This window comes from Echinops telfairi, unplaced genomic scaffold, assembly GCF_000313985.2.
Source record: "Echinops telfairi isolate 266 unplaced genomic scaffold, ASM31398v2 ScPeMD7_7469;HRSCAF=8507_0, whole genome shotgun sequence".
In the NCBI taxonomy this organism is placed as follows: domain Eukaryota; kingdom Metazoa; phylum Chordata; class Mammalia; order Afrosoricida; family Tenrecidae; genus Echinops; species Echinops telfairi.
The window spans coordinates 23,078,351-23,091,205 of record NW_022111372.1 but is presented as its reverse complement, the minus strand read 5'-3'; the positions used below and the strand labels follow the sequence as shown (position 1 = coordinate 23,091,205).

At 45.5% G+C, this 12,855-nt stretch overlaps 1 pseudogene; it reads right to left on the bottom strand.

Annotated features, from left to right (window-relative positions):
* Positions 1-570: 570 nt before the first annotated feature.
* The window catches only part of LOC101663850, a 21,084-nt pseudogene continuing 8,799 nt past the window's right edge, over positions 571-12,855 (bottom strand).

Below are 12,855 nucleotides of genomic sequence, written 5' to 3'. Positions count from 1 at the left end.
GGCAGGCTGCCGGGTTTGCACCATAGACCTTGTGGTGAACAGGGGTCACCAACAGGGCTCCTTATATAACCAAACCCACAGCCACCTAGTCTATTCCAACTCATAGCAGCTCTATGGGACAGCGTAGAACCTTCCCTGTGATTTTCCAAGATAGTAACTCTTTTTTCCTTTCTTTCAGGTTTTAAAACTTTTTATTTGCACATTAAAAAAATCATGCATTCCAATAATTAAAATCCTTCGAACAAACAAACAACAAAAAACCGGCACTCCGCTTAAACTGCATTTACACCCGCAGGACACCCTGGACCAGCTTTCCTCTTGGTCTCTAGATTTATTCCCTGCCACCCCACCCAGCGCCTGCCTTCGCCAGCCTGCCAGTCCTTGCCCTGCCCTGCCCGAAGGGTGCCGCCTGCCTTGGCAGTAGTTCTTTGATGTGGAAGGGGGCAGCACGGTCATTTAAACTTGATCCGACCTCTTTACATCTTACAAAGGTCAACAGCTCAAAAAGGAAACGAAGCAGGCTGTGCCTGTGGAACGGAATGGACGGTGCACACTGGCGCAGCCGCTTCCTTACGATTTGCCCGCTTGCTTCTCCTGTTTGATCGCTTCTTTGGAAGGCAGTGGACTTTTCTCTTGCGTTCCTGGCTTCTTTAATTTCGATGTGTCGGATTTCTCCGCTCAGCCATACCGAGTTGGTCAGACAGGGTTGCGGAGGAAGTGAGAGAGGTCTGAGGGGAGTGAGGTCCGGGTGCGCTGTGGCCGCCGCTGAGTGCCAGGACTGTAAGTCTTTATGGAAGCTCCATCTTCCTCCCTCACAGAGCATAATAGGCACTCAGTAAGTATATGTCGAATGGCTAGATGAACCCGAGGCTCTTCCCCAGACGTGGTCACAGCTTCCTTACATTGTCTCTGTCTGACACCTACTTCAACAAGTGCCCCATCTCTCCTGCTTTCCTGACTGAGACACACTCCTGGGAGAGAGTATTGTCTGCACACTATCCTTCTCCTAACCACTTCCTCCTTTCCTGGCTTCATAACTGCCTTGCCTTTTGCTAAAAATATGACTTTTCTATTCTCCACCCTGGAAATCCCTTGTTCCTTTGTTCTCCCAGGAGCCTGTGCGTGCAAACCAACCTTGTCAATCCTTTCCCTCATCACAGACGGTCCTTGCCAACATCCCTCAATTGCAGCCATATTGTCCGACCTGTTTCCCCAGGTGGAAGCTTAAAACGGCTTTCCTGAGTACAAACCCAAGACACTTCAATGTTTCTCTGCTTATGTCACTGTAATTGTGATTTCCCCGGGCTTTCTTTTAAGATGTTCGTAGCACCACATGTAGCTTTAATACCTTGCATGATCTTATTTTAAACATGCATTCCACGCAAATACCTGGGGCTCAGACACTCTTTCATTTCAGGGGCCAGCCGCTGCCCTCCTGTGCATGCAAACAGGTAAACCTCTAGTGTCAACAGTGAACGCTCCTGCTGGGGAACTGAAATGTTCTCACCCACATGACTGGCATTTCAGCAAGCCTTTCCCAACTCAGCCTCCCACTCGCTGTAGAAGAGGAGCCTGTGAGCTGCAGACCTTGCAAGACAGTGAGCTCAGTCCGTGCTTCCTTCCTCTGGTGTCCACATGCCAAGAGAGGGGTCAACGAGCGTGCCGGGACTAATAAGGGAAAGCAGGCAGCTGACTGGGAACTTGCAGTGTGTACTAGAGAGTCGCTCTGCATGGAAATCGACTTGTTGGCAAGATGGTCTTTTGGAGCGAGGGAGGGAAATCTTGGAGATGTGCATGGTTCAGAACTGCACTGTTCTGTAGGGGAGCCACTGGCTGTGTGTGAAGGAGCCCGGGCTGTAGTGGATTACAGATTGGGCTGCTAACCACAAGACCGGCAGTTCGAAGCCACCAGCCACTCCAAGAGTAAAAGAGCAGGCTTTCCAGCCTGGGAAGCTCCATATAGGTCACTATACGTCGGGATCTACTCCATCTACCCAGGTCCCTGGGTGGCCCAAAAGGTTTCTGCTGGTCTACTAACATGAAAATTGATGGTGAGAACTCACCCAGCCATGCCAAGCTTGGCAAAGTGGAGGGGGAAGCGTAAAAGAGGAAGGTCCTCAGTGAGATGGATGGGCACAGTGGCAGCTACAATGGGCTCAAGCATGGGAACAATTGTGAGGCTGGTGCATCCCCAGCAGTGTTTCCTTCTGTTGTGCATACAGTCACTCTGCGTCGGAATGAGTTCATGGAACCTAACAACAATAGTCATGCCACAGAAGAACGGTCTGGTGATCTACTGCCTTCAAGATCACAGCCAAGAAACTCTCTGGCACCTAGCTCTGCTCTGTGGTCCAGCGCGGTGGGGGCCCTGAGGTAGAACTGACTCACAGCATCGGGCTTTCAGCTCTGTGTGGTCACTTAAAGTTAAAGGAAAATGAAATCAAAGGTGAAAATCCTCAGTCCCACTAGCCACCGTTTGGCTTGTGGTTGCTCAGTGGGGCAGTGTAGATCAAAGACATCACCACACCTGTGGGAAGTTCTGCTGGACAGCGCTCGTCTATTGTCAAAGAAATGCCTACTAGGAAGAGCAAGAGGTGAAATGTCCCCTTCTAAAATGAGCAGTCGGAAAATGTGTAGTGGATTTTGTTGAGTGAAATGAGGTGCAATGCAAGTTGCTCGTCGGTTCCTCACACAAGTGGGGGGATAAAAAGAACGCAGAGCCGAGAGAAGAAAGAAAAACTATCAACACTGCAGTTCCTCACTGCAGATCAAGAGCCTGCCATTCCTACATGAGACAGCAGCGGCTGGAGAGCAGCTTGTCTGAAGTCTTCTCTGGACATGGCAAACACTTTCCATCTGACGCAGCAGTTCCAAAGGCTTGTGTGTTCTTGTAAATGCCCTCATCATGGGATGTTTGGAGAGTTATCACCACCCCTCTGTCACTCAGTCATACTGTGATGGCTTCCATATTGTCATGACCATAGAAGCTATACTGCTAGTTATTCAAATACCAGCAGGATCACCTATGGCAGACAGGGTTCAACGGAGCTTCTAATCTAAGACAAGCTAAGAAGAGAAACTTGGTCATTTACTTCAGAAAATCCTACAGATAACAACAGAATGTCTAGCCTGAGGAAGGCTAGAGCCTCCTTGGCTAGAAGGGACTCAAAATATACAGTGGCAGCTACAATGGACTTGAACATGCCAAAGAGCATGAGACGCAGAAGCCAGGCAAAGAATCAATCCATTTCGATTAGGGTGTCAGTGAAGAATACTGACTAGGTCATGGCCCGCCAGAATAAACCAATCTGTCTTGGAAGAACTATAGCCAGACTGCTCCTTGGAAAAGAGGATAAGAAACGCTGTCTCTTGTAGTATGGACATATGAACAGAAGGGACCAGTCCTAGGGAAAAGAAGTCATGTTTGGTAACATGGAAGGTCAACCACAAAGAAGACCCTTGATGAGATGGATTGACAGAGCGGCTGCAACACTGGGCGCGGCACAAGAATTGTGAAGATGGCGCAGGCCTGGGACATGTTTCCTTCTGTCGTATATCGGGCTGCGATGAGTCAGAACTGGCTGGATGGCATCTCACTTCAAGAGGGTGAAGACGGTACAGAACCAGTCAGCATGTCCTCCTATTGTCACCATGAGTTGGAGCCAACTGAGCAACAAGGTTTATAAAAGCCCTAATATGAAGGAGAATGGTGTTCCCTTTGAATAGTTTCCAGCCCCTATTTACACATCACTTTCCTTTCTGAAGGCCACATGGAACCACTAGTTCACAAACAAAATTAAACCCCTCGTAGCGTCCAACTCATGGCAGCCCCGTGTGTCACAGACTAGATCTACTCCATAGGCAGTCTTTATGAAAGCACATCATTAGGGCTTTATCTGCATAACACGTATATGTGTGAGTTAGGCCGTGTTGTCTAGAGAAACAAAACCAGTGCCACTCATCTATGTATCAGAAAGAACTTTATATTAAAGAATAGCTTTATATCAAGAAGACATCTCAGCTCAATTCAGCTCCAGTCCATGGGTGTGATGCTAGCTCTTCAGACTCACATGGGTGCGGGCCGATGACACAGAAAGGTGAAGCGGGAGGCAGGGAGATCACAGGCTGGTGGGTGCAGAGTCATGTGGATCCCAGGGCCATGGGAAAGCAGCAAGGCGGCTGCTCCCAGGGTCAGGCAGGCCACACAGGCCATATTTAGAGGCAGGCACCGTCTTGATGAGGAAGAAGGCAAATGGGGAGAGAGCAAGGAGAAGGCATCAGTGTTTCTCTTATAAAAAGGCCACTGCCCCAAGGAAGCATCATCAGGCTGTGACCTGATTGATAGACTGCACTCCACCTCTACCCTTTCACACAGGTGCACGCTGACATACGATCTAACTGCGACAGTGGGCAACACTGTTTGCAATGGAGGAGTGAGGCTATATGCAAAGGAACTTGGTGACTCACTCCCCAAAATCTGTGTGGAGAGAAACACCTTAGAACCTGTATGTTCACCAAACTCAAAACCAAACTCACTGCCATTGAGTCGATGCTGATGCGAGCAACCCTCTAAGACAGGGTGGAACTGGCCCTACAGTTTCTGAGACTGTAAAACATCACAGGATTAGAACAACTTCTCTTTCTCCCACAGAGCAGCTGGTGGTTTTAAACTGGGCACATTGTGGATCTCAGGCATAGCAGTTCTATAAATCCCCAAGGGTCCTTGTTATTCAGATGCCAGCGCTCCTGTCGCTGGGTGAATGTCCACAATTCTGGCCTCTGCTCCTTGTTGCCTGTCTCTCTGAGTTTCTAAACCTTTGATAAGTCAGACTTTATCCCTGCCATATTGATTTTTCAATGCTTGTTTACAGCAGTCTTGCCAAGTGTAGGTACACATTTTAGCTTATCCTGTTAGGTATAGATATGATTTTATTATTGTTTGTTTGAAAATTATATATGGTTAAAGAGTTGTGTGAAAGTGTCAAGTTGACAAGGGGTCATGTGTGGTAGTTACATAATCTGGTGTCAACGTGAGCTATTAAGAGTGAATGGGGTGGAGTTTAGCCTGTCAATCAGGTTGCAGCTTGATGGCCTCTTGTGGAGGCTCTACGGAGATAAATGGCTCAGTGGAGGTCAGATACACTCTCTCCCTGGGAGGCATTCCTATTGACAAGCAACATGGAGCTACACTGATGGAACCAGAACCCTGGAGCTGGAAGAGGCACATGGAAACCCACGCCAGCGCTGAGATGCTTCCACCGCCACTGGATCCACAAGACTTTCCACCCACTGCCCTGTGATCTTCCTGCATTCAGCATCATTGCATGTGTTGCATGAGTCTGAAGAGGAATTTATAAACTGGTATCGGACATATGAGCTAATATCGAACTTATTGACTTGGTCTGGACTGGGCTGGGATGTTTTCTTCATATAAAAGTACTCTTTATATGAAGCTCTTTCTTATACACACGAGTATCTATGAATTTTTTTATCTAGTCAATGCAAAGTAACACATTCACCAAGTATGATGATTTTTCTACAGGGACCAGTCTCTCTTAATAATGTGTCCAACGTCCGTGAGACGAAGTCTCTTCGTCCTCACTTCTGCGCGGCATTCTGTCTGTGCTCATTACAACACGAATCACTTGTTCTTCTGCAGGCCGTGTGTGGTGTCACCAGATCTTGAAATGTTCTTTTGGACGATTAATCTAATGCCATTCTGTTTGAAGGTGTCACTCTTGGCATAGTAAACCAGATCATTATTAGATTCCAAATGGCCAATATCCGTCTATTGCCTAGGATAGGCATCTTTGCACACTGTTTCATTGCTGACGACTTCCAACTTAACCTAGATTCATGCTTTGAACATTCCACGTTCCTATTATTAGTGGACGTTTCTGCTCTTTCTTCTCATTGTGAGCCATCAGCATATGAAGGTCTCAAAAGCTTTACTCCACCCACATGATTTAACATCAACCCTCCTTTGAGGAGGTAGCGCTTCTCCAGTCATATTTTGAGAACCTTCCAACCTAGAAGACTCATCTTCCGGCATTACATCAGATAACATTCCAGCGCAATTCATAGAATTGTCTGTGACTAATCCCTCAAAAGGGGTCAGCCTATTCCTTCTTCCTCATCTGCTCTTAATCTGTAAGCTTGAATGAATCCTGCCCCCCCTACGGAATCCTGATGGCATTTGACATACCTATGGCATAACTTCCAGCATCACACACAGCATAACAAACTGACCTAGTGGTGGATAGCCCAGTATATATAACCCTATATATATGACTATATATATATTAAAATGAACATGTCAGCAGGAGAAGAGTCGGGCCTTGGAAAATGTAACAGCTGTTGAAGCATAAGGGGAAAACGTACTGAGTCAAAAATGGACCCCATAGCTTACCAAGAACACAACCTGGCCGTGGATCTGTCTACAATTACAGGGGCACACATGCCAGGTACTGCCGCTTCTGTTCCCATGAGAGGCTGGTGTTGAAATCTGCAGCAATCCAACTTTTTCCCAAAAATAGTTAAGAAATGAGTGCTGATGGCACTGCAGAAATGTGGGTTGTTATTTTTTTTTAAGGTAGTGCTAAGTCGCTAATAATATCTGGGTTTTGGGGCGTGCAGCACACACTCTGCCTTCTGCAAACATGAGCTAATTACCCTGTACTCGGAGTTAGGTATGTGTATGAGTTGTTCCCACTTTAGTTTGCAGAACCACTTAGCTCTGTCACACTTCTTGTAGCAACATGCCAAGTGATAGCGAAAAACATGCTGGTTTTTTGAGAGCTGGATTTAAGCTAATAATTCTGGGAATCTCTGAGGCTGCTTGTGTGTTTGAATGAGAATTCTCACTTGCCGTTCCCAGCTCTCAGCTGCTGTGCATTTTTCTAGACTTTCACACCTACTCGGATGTCTACCTCCCCCAAGAAGCCCTCCCCAGCTTGCTCACAGATCACTTCTCCTTGAGGGTGACCAGCTGCGCTCATCTTTTGTGCTGAGACCATCGAGCTTTTACACTTAGAGTCCCGGGTCCTAGGAACCCCCTTACCAGCTGCTAGCTAATCAATTCCGGCAGATGGCGCCCAGTGTGTTCCAGGGTAGAGATCTGTTTCGTAGGGTAGGGTGTTTTTTTCATATTTGAAAAGATTTTACTTCAGTATCCATTTTCATAGCTATAACGTTAAATATTGTTTAACTGGGGATGATTTTTAAAAGCTTTTTTATTGTGGTTTAGGTGAAGGCTTACAGAGCGAAGCATACTTTTACATTCAACACCTTCTGATTCGTTCATCAGTGCAGTCCCTCAATGCACCAGCACTTCATCCCACTCCCTCCAACCTCGCACTCTTTTGTTATTGGATTACATTTTGCCACCAAAGCACTTGAAAGCGTGCTTTTGTTTGGTAGGGGGGAGTGGGGGGAAGAGGGAGAAAGGGGGAACTGATGATTGACACAAACACACACATACACACACACCCTTAGGGGAAGGAACAACAAAAACCATGGGAGAAGGGAGACGGCGGTCAGTATAAGACAGGAAAATAATAGTAACACTTTATAATTCATCAAGGGGTCATGAGAGGGCACGGGGGAGAGGATAAAAGAGGAGCTGATACCCAGGGCTCAAATAGAAAGTAAATGTTTAGAAAATATGATGGTAGCATATATACAAATATGCTTGATACAACTTTCTTGGGCTTGATACAATTAATGTATGGATTGTTATAAGAGCTGTAGGAGCCCCAGATAAAATGATCTTTAAGTAAATAAATAAAAATTTAAAAGGTATAAAGGTATGCTTTTTAAAAAGTAACATTTGCAGAAGTGTTGGTAGATTCTAAGTGCTTTTAAAATCTGTTTTAAATCGCCGAGGTTACTGTGTCCTTTGCGGCCACAAAGGCCACAAGGATAAGGACACTTTTCATTTAGAAACATCAGTAGTGACTTAGTTTTTCACCTTTAAGAATTTTTCATAGTTATGGCCACACATTGTGTCATTCAACTCACAAGCGGACCCTACAGAACAGTGTAGAACTATCATCCCACAGGGTTTCTGAGGCTGTAAACCTTTGCAGAAGTAAACTAAATACATCTTTCTCCCATGAAGCCAGTGAGTCTGAACCACCGATCTTTCCGTTGGTTTAGCAGCCAACCACTTTAACCACTGTACCACCAGGGATCTCTGACCCGTTCATAATTTTTGGTTTCTATGTATGTCTTTGTCATAAATAAGATCATATGATGATTTCCTTTATGCGATTGCCTTACTTTGTTCGGGTCAAGGTTCAGCCCATGTTAGGATATGATTTCTACATGAGTGGTTAATACTCCATTGTATGTGTGGTAGTTGGATAATTTTATGTCAGCAAGACACTCCTGGCTTGGAGTGGACTCTAACCTGTCCATCATGTGGTAACTTGATGGCTCCTCCTTCTGGGTGTGGCGTTTTGTGTGAGAGTGGGAGACTCTGGGAACGGCCTCTCTCTGCCACTTCGCCTTCCTTTTCACTGAGACTCTGTGTCTGCCTCCAGGGCAGGGCCCCATGTGGGCCACCTCACTTGAGACCTGTTGGTACCCTGACATGCTTCCTTAGACCGTGGATCTACAAGACTCTTCACCAACCAGCCTATGACCTCCCTGCTTCCTGCTTCCCCTTTCTGGTCATCGGCCTGCAGTTCTGAGAGTCTGAGGAGCACTCGGCTAGCATCAGCCCTATGGACTTGAGTTGAACTGGAGTGGGTGCCTTCTTCATGTAAAGCTGCTCCTTCTTTTTTTTTTTTTTTAATCATTTCATTGGGGGCTCATACAACTCTTATCACAATCCATCCATCCATTGTGTCAAGCACATTTGTGTAAGGTTGCTTCTTAATATAAAGTTCTTACTTGTACATAGATGCACATTACTGGTTTGTTTCTCTAAACAACCCAGCTTAACATAATACACACACACACAAAAGAGAAGGCACAATGTTATTTACAGAAGCTGTAGTGGTGGCATGAGTGAAGAGTTAGACTGCTAACCTCAAGGTCAGCAGTTAGAAACCACCAACAGCTCCATGGGAGACAAATGAGGCTTTCGCTCCCTAAAGAGTCATCTCAGAAATCTACCTGGGGCAATTCTACTGTGTCCTCTAGGGTTGCTATGCATTAGAACCGAGTCAATGGCAGTGACTCCGTTAAGTCCACTTGTTGATGGACAGGTAAGTTGTCTTCACCTTTTGGCTATCATGAATAGTGCTGCACTGAACACTGGTGTACAAGTGTCCGTGTGACTTCCTGTTGAGCATACACCTAAGTTCAGGTTGCTGGTGACATGGTTAATGCTGGGTATCAGCTTGTCTAGGCTATGATTCTCATGGTTGAACTGACACTGGACTGATTGCTCGTCCATAATGTAATATAATGTAACCACCTTCCATGATGAGATTTGTGGTAATCAGTCAGTCAATTAAAAGGAAAGTTTCTTTGAGTGGCTGAGGGATAAAGATGAGGCTGTCTGTTTCCATAAAGATTTACAATCTCAGAAACCTGTGGCGCCATTCTCCTCTGGTGATAGGGTCGCTATGAGTCATAATCAACTTGACGGCAGTGGTTTGTTTTTTCTTCTCATGAGGCAGAAAACGCACTGGCAGTGTGGGGCTAAACCCTTCTCTGTTAATCAAAAGGCCAGTGGTTCAAACTCACCACTCACGCTGTGGAAAGAAGATGTGTGGCAGTGCTTCTGCAAAGACTTTCAGCCTCGGGACATCTATGGAGGCATCCTAATCCCACTCTGAATTTGGATTTGCTTTACGTATATGTCATTCTTTTGTCAGCATCACCATCCACCATGTATGCTGGTTCTAACTAAGTAGCACACGTTACAGCAAAGAAATAAGGCATTAGACTGTTTGCTGATTAAGGGTAAGTCAACAAGTATTACTACTAGGGATTCCAGTTCATACCTGGGTATATTGCAACAAAATGTGTTTAAACATGCCTCTGTGATCAGTAGACAACTGCCTACAAGTTTTCTCCGTAATGCACTTGCTTAGTCTTGTAAAAACCAAACCAAACTCACTGCCATTGGATCGATGCTGACTTGTGGCAACCCTGTATAGCAGGGTGGAACTGCCCCTGTGAGTCCCCGAGGTTGTAACTCTTTTCAGATGCCTTACAAAGACATTACCATAAAAATGGTGAATTCTGAGCGCTCTGCTAAGCTTAAGTTCAAGGCAGAGAGGTCAGTTCAGAAGGATAGGGCGCATGGTTTTGAGCGTCCAAAGCTACAGGTCATCCTGATAGATTTTTCTTGCAGGGTCATGGGACAATCATGGGGGCTGTTAGAAAGAAGTTTTAAGAAAATTAAGAGCTGCACTGGTGACAAAAAGATTAGGATTTTGTGTCGAGAGATTTTATTTTCCATCATTCTTCAATAGTAGCAAGAGCTAGAAGCTAAAACAGCAACTCTCAACCTGTGGGTTGTGACCCCTTTGGGGGTCAAATGACCCTGTCACAGGGGTCACCCGATTCAGATCAGTAGCAAAATTACAGTTATAAAGTAGCAACAAAAACAATTTTATGGTTGGGGGGGTCACCACAACATGAAGAACTATATTGAAGGGTCGCAGCATTAGGAAGGTTGAGAACCACCAAGCTAGGAGAATTCTACCACCTAACCTCATTCACCCTATATCTCTGACCTTGCCCCATCCGACTTTTTTGTTCCAAAAACTCAAACTGATTTGAGTTCCTTGTGAATGCTAAAACTACTGTCTGTTTTGACTTGATGTAAATCGAAGAACGCAGAATTCTCCTGGAAGGGTGCAGGGGTCCTCAAATTTTTTTAACAGGGGGCCAGTTCACTTTCCCTCAGACCCGTTGGAGGGCTAGACTATAGTTTTAAAAAGAAAACTATGAACAAATTCCTATGCACACTGCACATATCTTATTGTTGAAGTAAAAACAAAACAGGGCAAAAACACCCGGCAGGCAGGATAAATGTCCTCGGCAGGCCACATGTGGCCCGCGGGCCGTAGTTTGAGGACGCCTGCGTTAGAGAGATGGAAACACCACCTTCAGAAGCGTGTAGACCTAGACGGAGGATATGCTAAGAAACAAGAGCTTCACATTTTTATATCTTTTGGTTTAATAAAGGTGTCTCTGATTTTGTATCAAATACTTGTTGACTAACCCTCGTATCCTGAAATTCTAACTAATTTTCATCTATCTTTCTCCCACTATTTTGCATATGAGGGAACTTCAAAAAGTTCACAGGGAAAATTGGAACTAAAAGGGCAGAATTTTGAGAACAGCATGAGTGGTGGTGATCGATTACCTTTTCAAATTTGCTCACAAGTGGACAAAACATCAAGTTCAATCATTATGGAACAAGTGAGGAAGACACACAATCATGGCACAGAAACCCTGACTTGGAGTCTACTGTGTTTGATCATATTAAGGAGGAGTGGAAAGGATATTTGCAATGCTATAAATGTTGGTTGCTCTACATTATGTGGGAAGTAGAACTGTAGGATTAAGAGTATATGTTGATGTTGGGCCACTAAGAGGGGACCCTGAAAAGGACAACTCTCTACTTGTCTGACTTGAAAGCCTCCATTCTATTGGGGGCTCCCATGATTAATTTCTGATCATTAAAAAAAAAAAAACTCCCCACTCCCTCACAGACATTTTCCCCCTCAGTCTCCTTTGACCCAGATTCCTCGGACCCAGAACATCCACCTGGAGTTCAAATAAGGAGCAGGTGCTGCTATGAAGTCAGCATTGCAGAGGATTCTCCCAGGGTGTACAGCAGTGGCAGGAAGACTAAGATTGTGGCAGCAGCTTGCTGCAACACTGACAGAGGTGGTGTTAGGGACAACTAAGCTCCAGCATCAGCAAAGGCAACACAAACCCTGAGATGACTTGGCATCTCTCTTTGGTAGAGTTTTAAGTATTTCTTCTTTGTTCTTCCATCATTAAAAGCCTTCTGCAAGAAGGGTCACAAGCCAGGGACAAGCCAGCCAGGGTGCAGGACAGCACCAACAAAACACACAACATTCCTCTAGTTCTTTAATGCCCCCCCCCCATCATGACCCCAGTTCGGTCTTACAAATCTGACTAGACCAGAGCATGTACAGTGCTACAGAGAAGAACTCTTGACACATGAATCCAGGAAAAACAAGCCCTCAGGACCAATAATGAGAGTAGCAATACGATGAGGCCAGCGGGAAAGTGGGGGAGAAGGTGAAGAAAGGGGAAACTGATTGCGATGATGGATGTACAACCCCACCCCCACCCCCACTGCAGGAGGATTAGCAACATAAATGTGGGTGAAGGAAGACAGTGGATGGTGTAAAATATGAAAATAATTTATAAATTATCAAGGGTTCATAAGGGTGGGAGGGTGAGGGAAAGAGGGGGGGAAAAGAAGAGATGAAGGGTTCAAGTAGAAAAAAAATGTTTTGGAATTGATGATGGCCACATATGTACAAATGTGCTTGACACAATGGATGTATGGATTGTTATAAGAGCTGTAAGAGCCCCCACTAGAGGACTTCCGGGCATCAGGTAGCAGCTCACCCTGGGAACTCTGTGGAGATCAATGAGCGGGGAGGTTTTGAGGTCCAGAGAGGAGTTCTGAGGCTGTTGATTAATTCCTGCAACAGTTCAGGGTGATTCCCTGAACCAGGAGCTGATTCCCAAATTAGTGGCAAGGAGGGTGTGAGAGGACTGGTAGGGATTCAGCAAGGGCAATGTAACCAAGAGAATTTACTGAAACCCAAATGAAGGCTGAGCATGATAGTGGGACAAGAGGAAAGTAAAAGGAAATAGAGGAAAGAACTAGGAGACAAAGGGTATTTA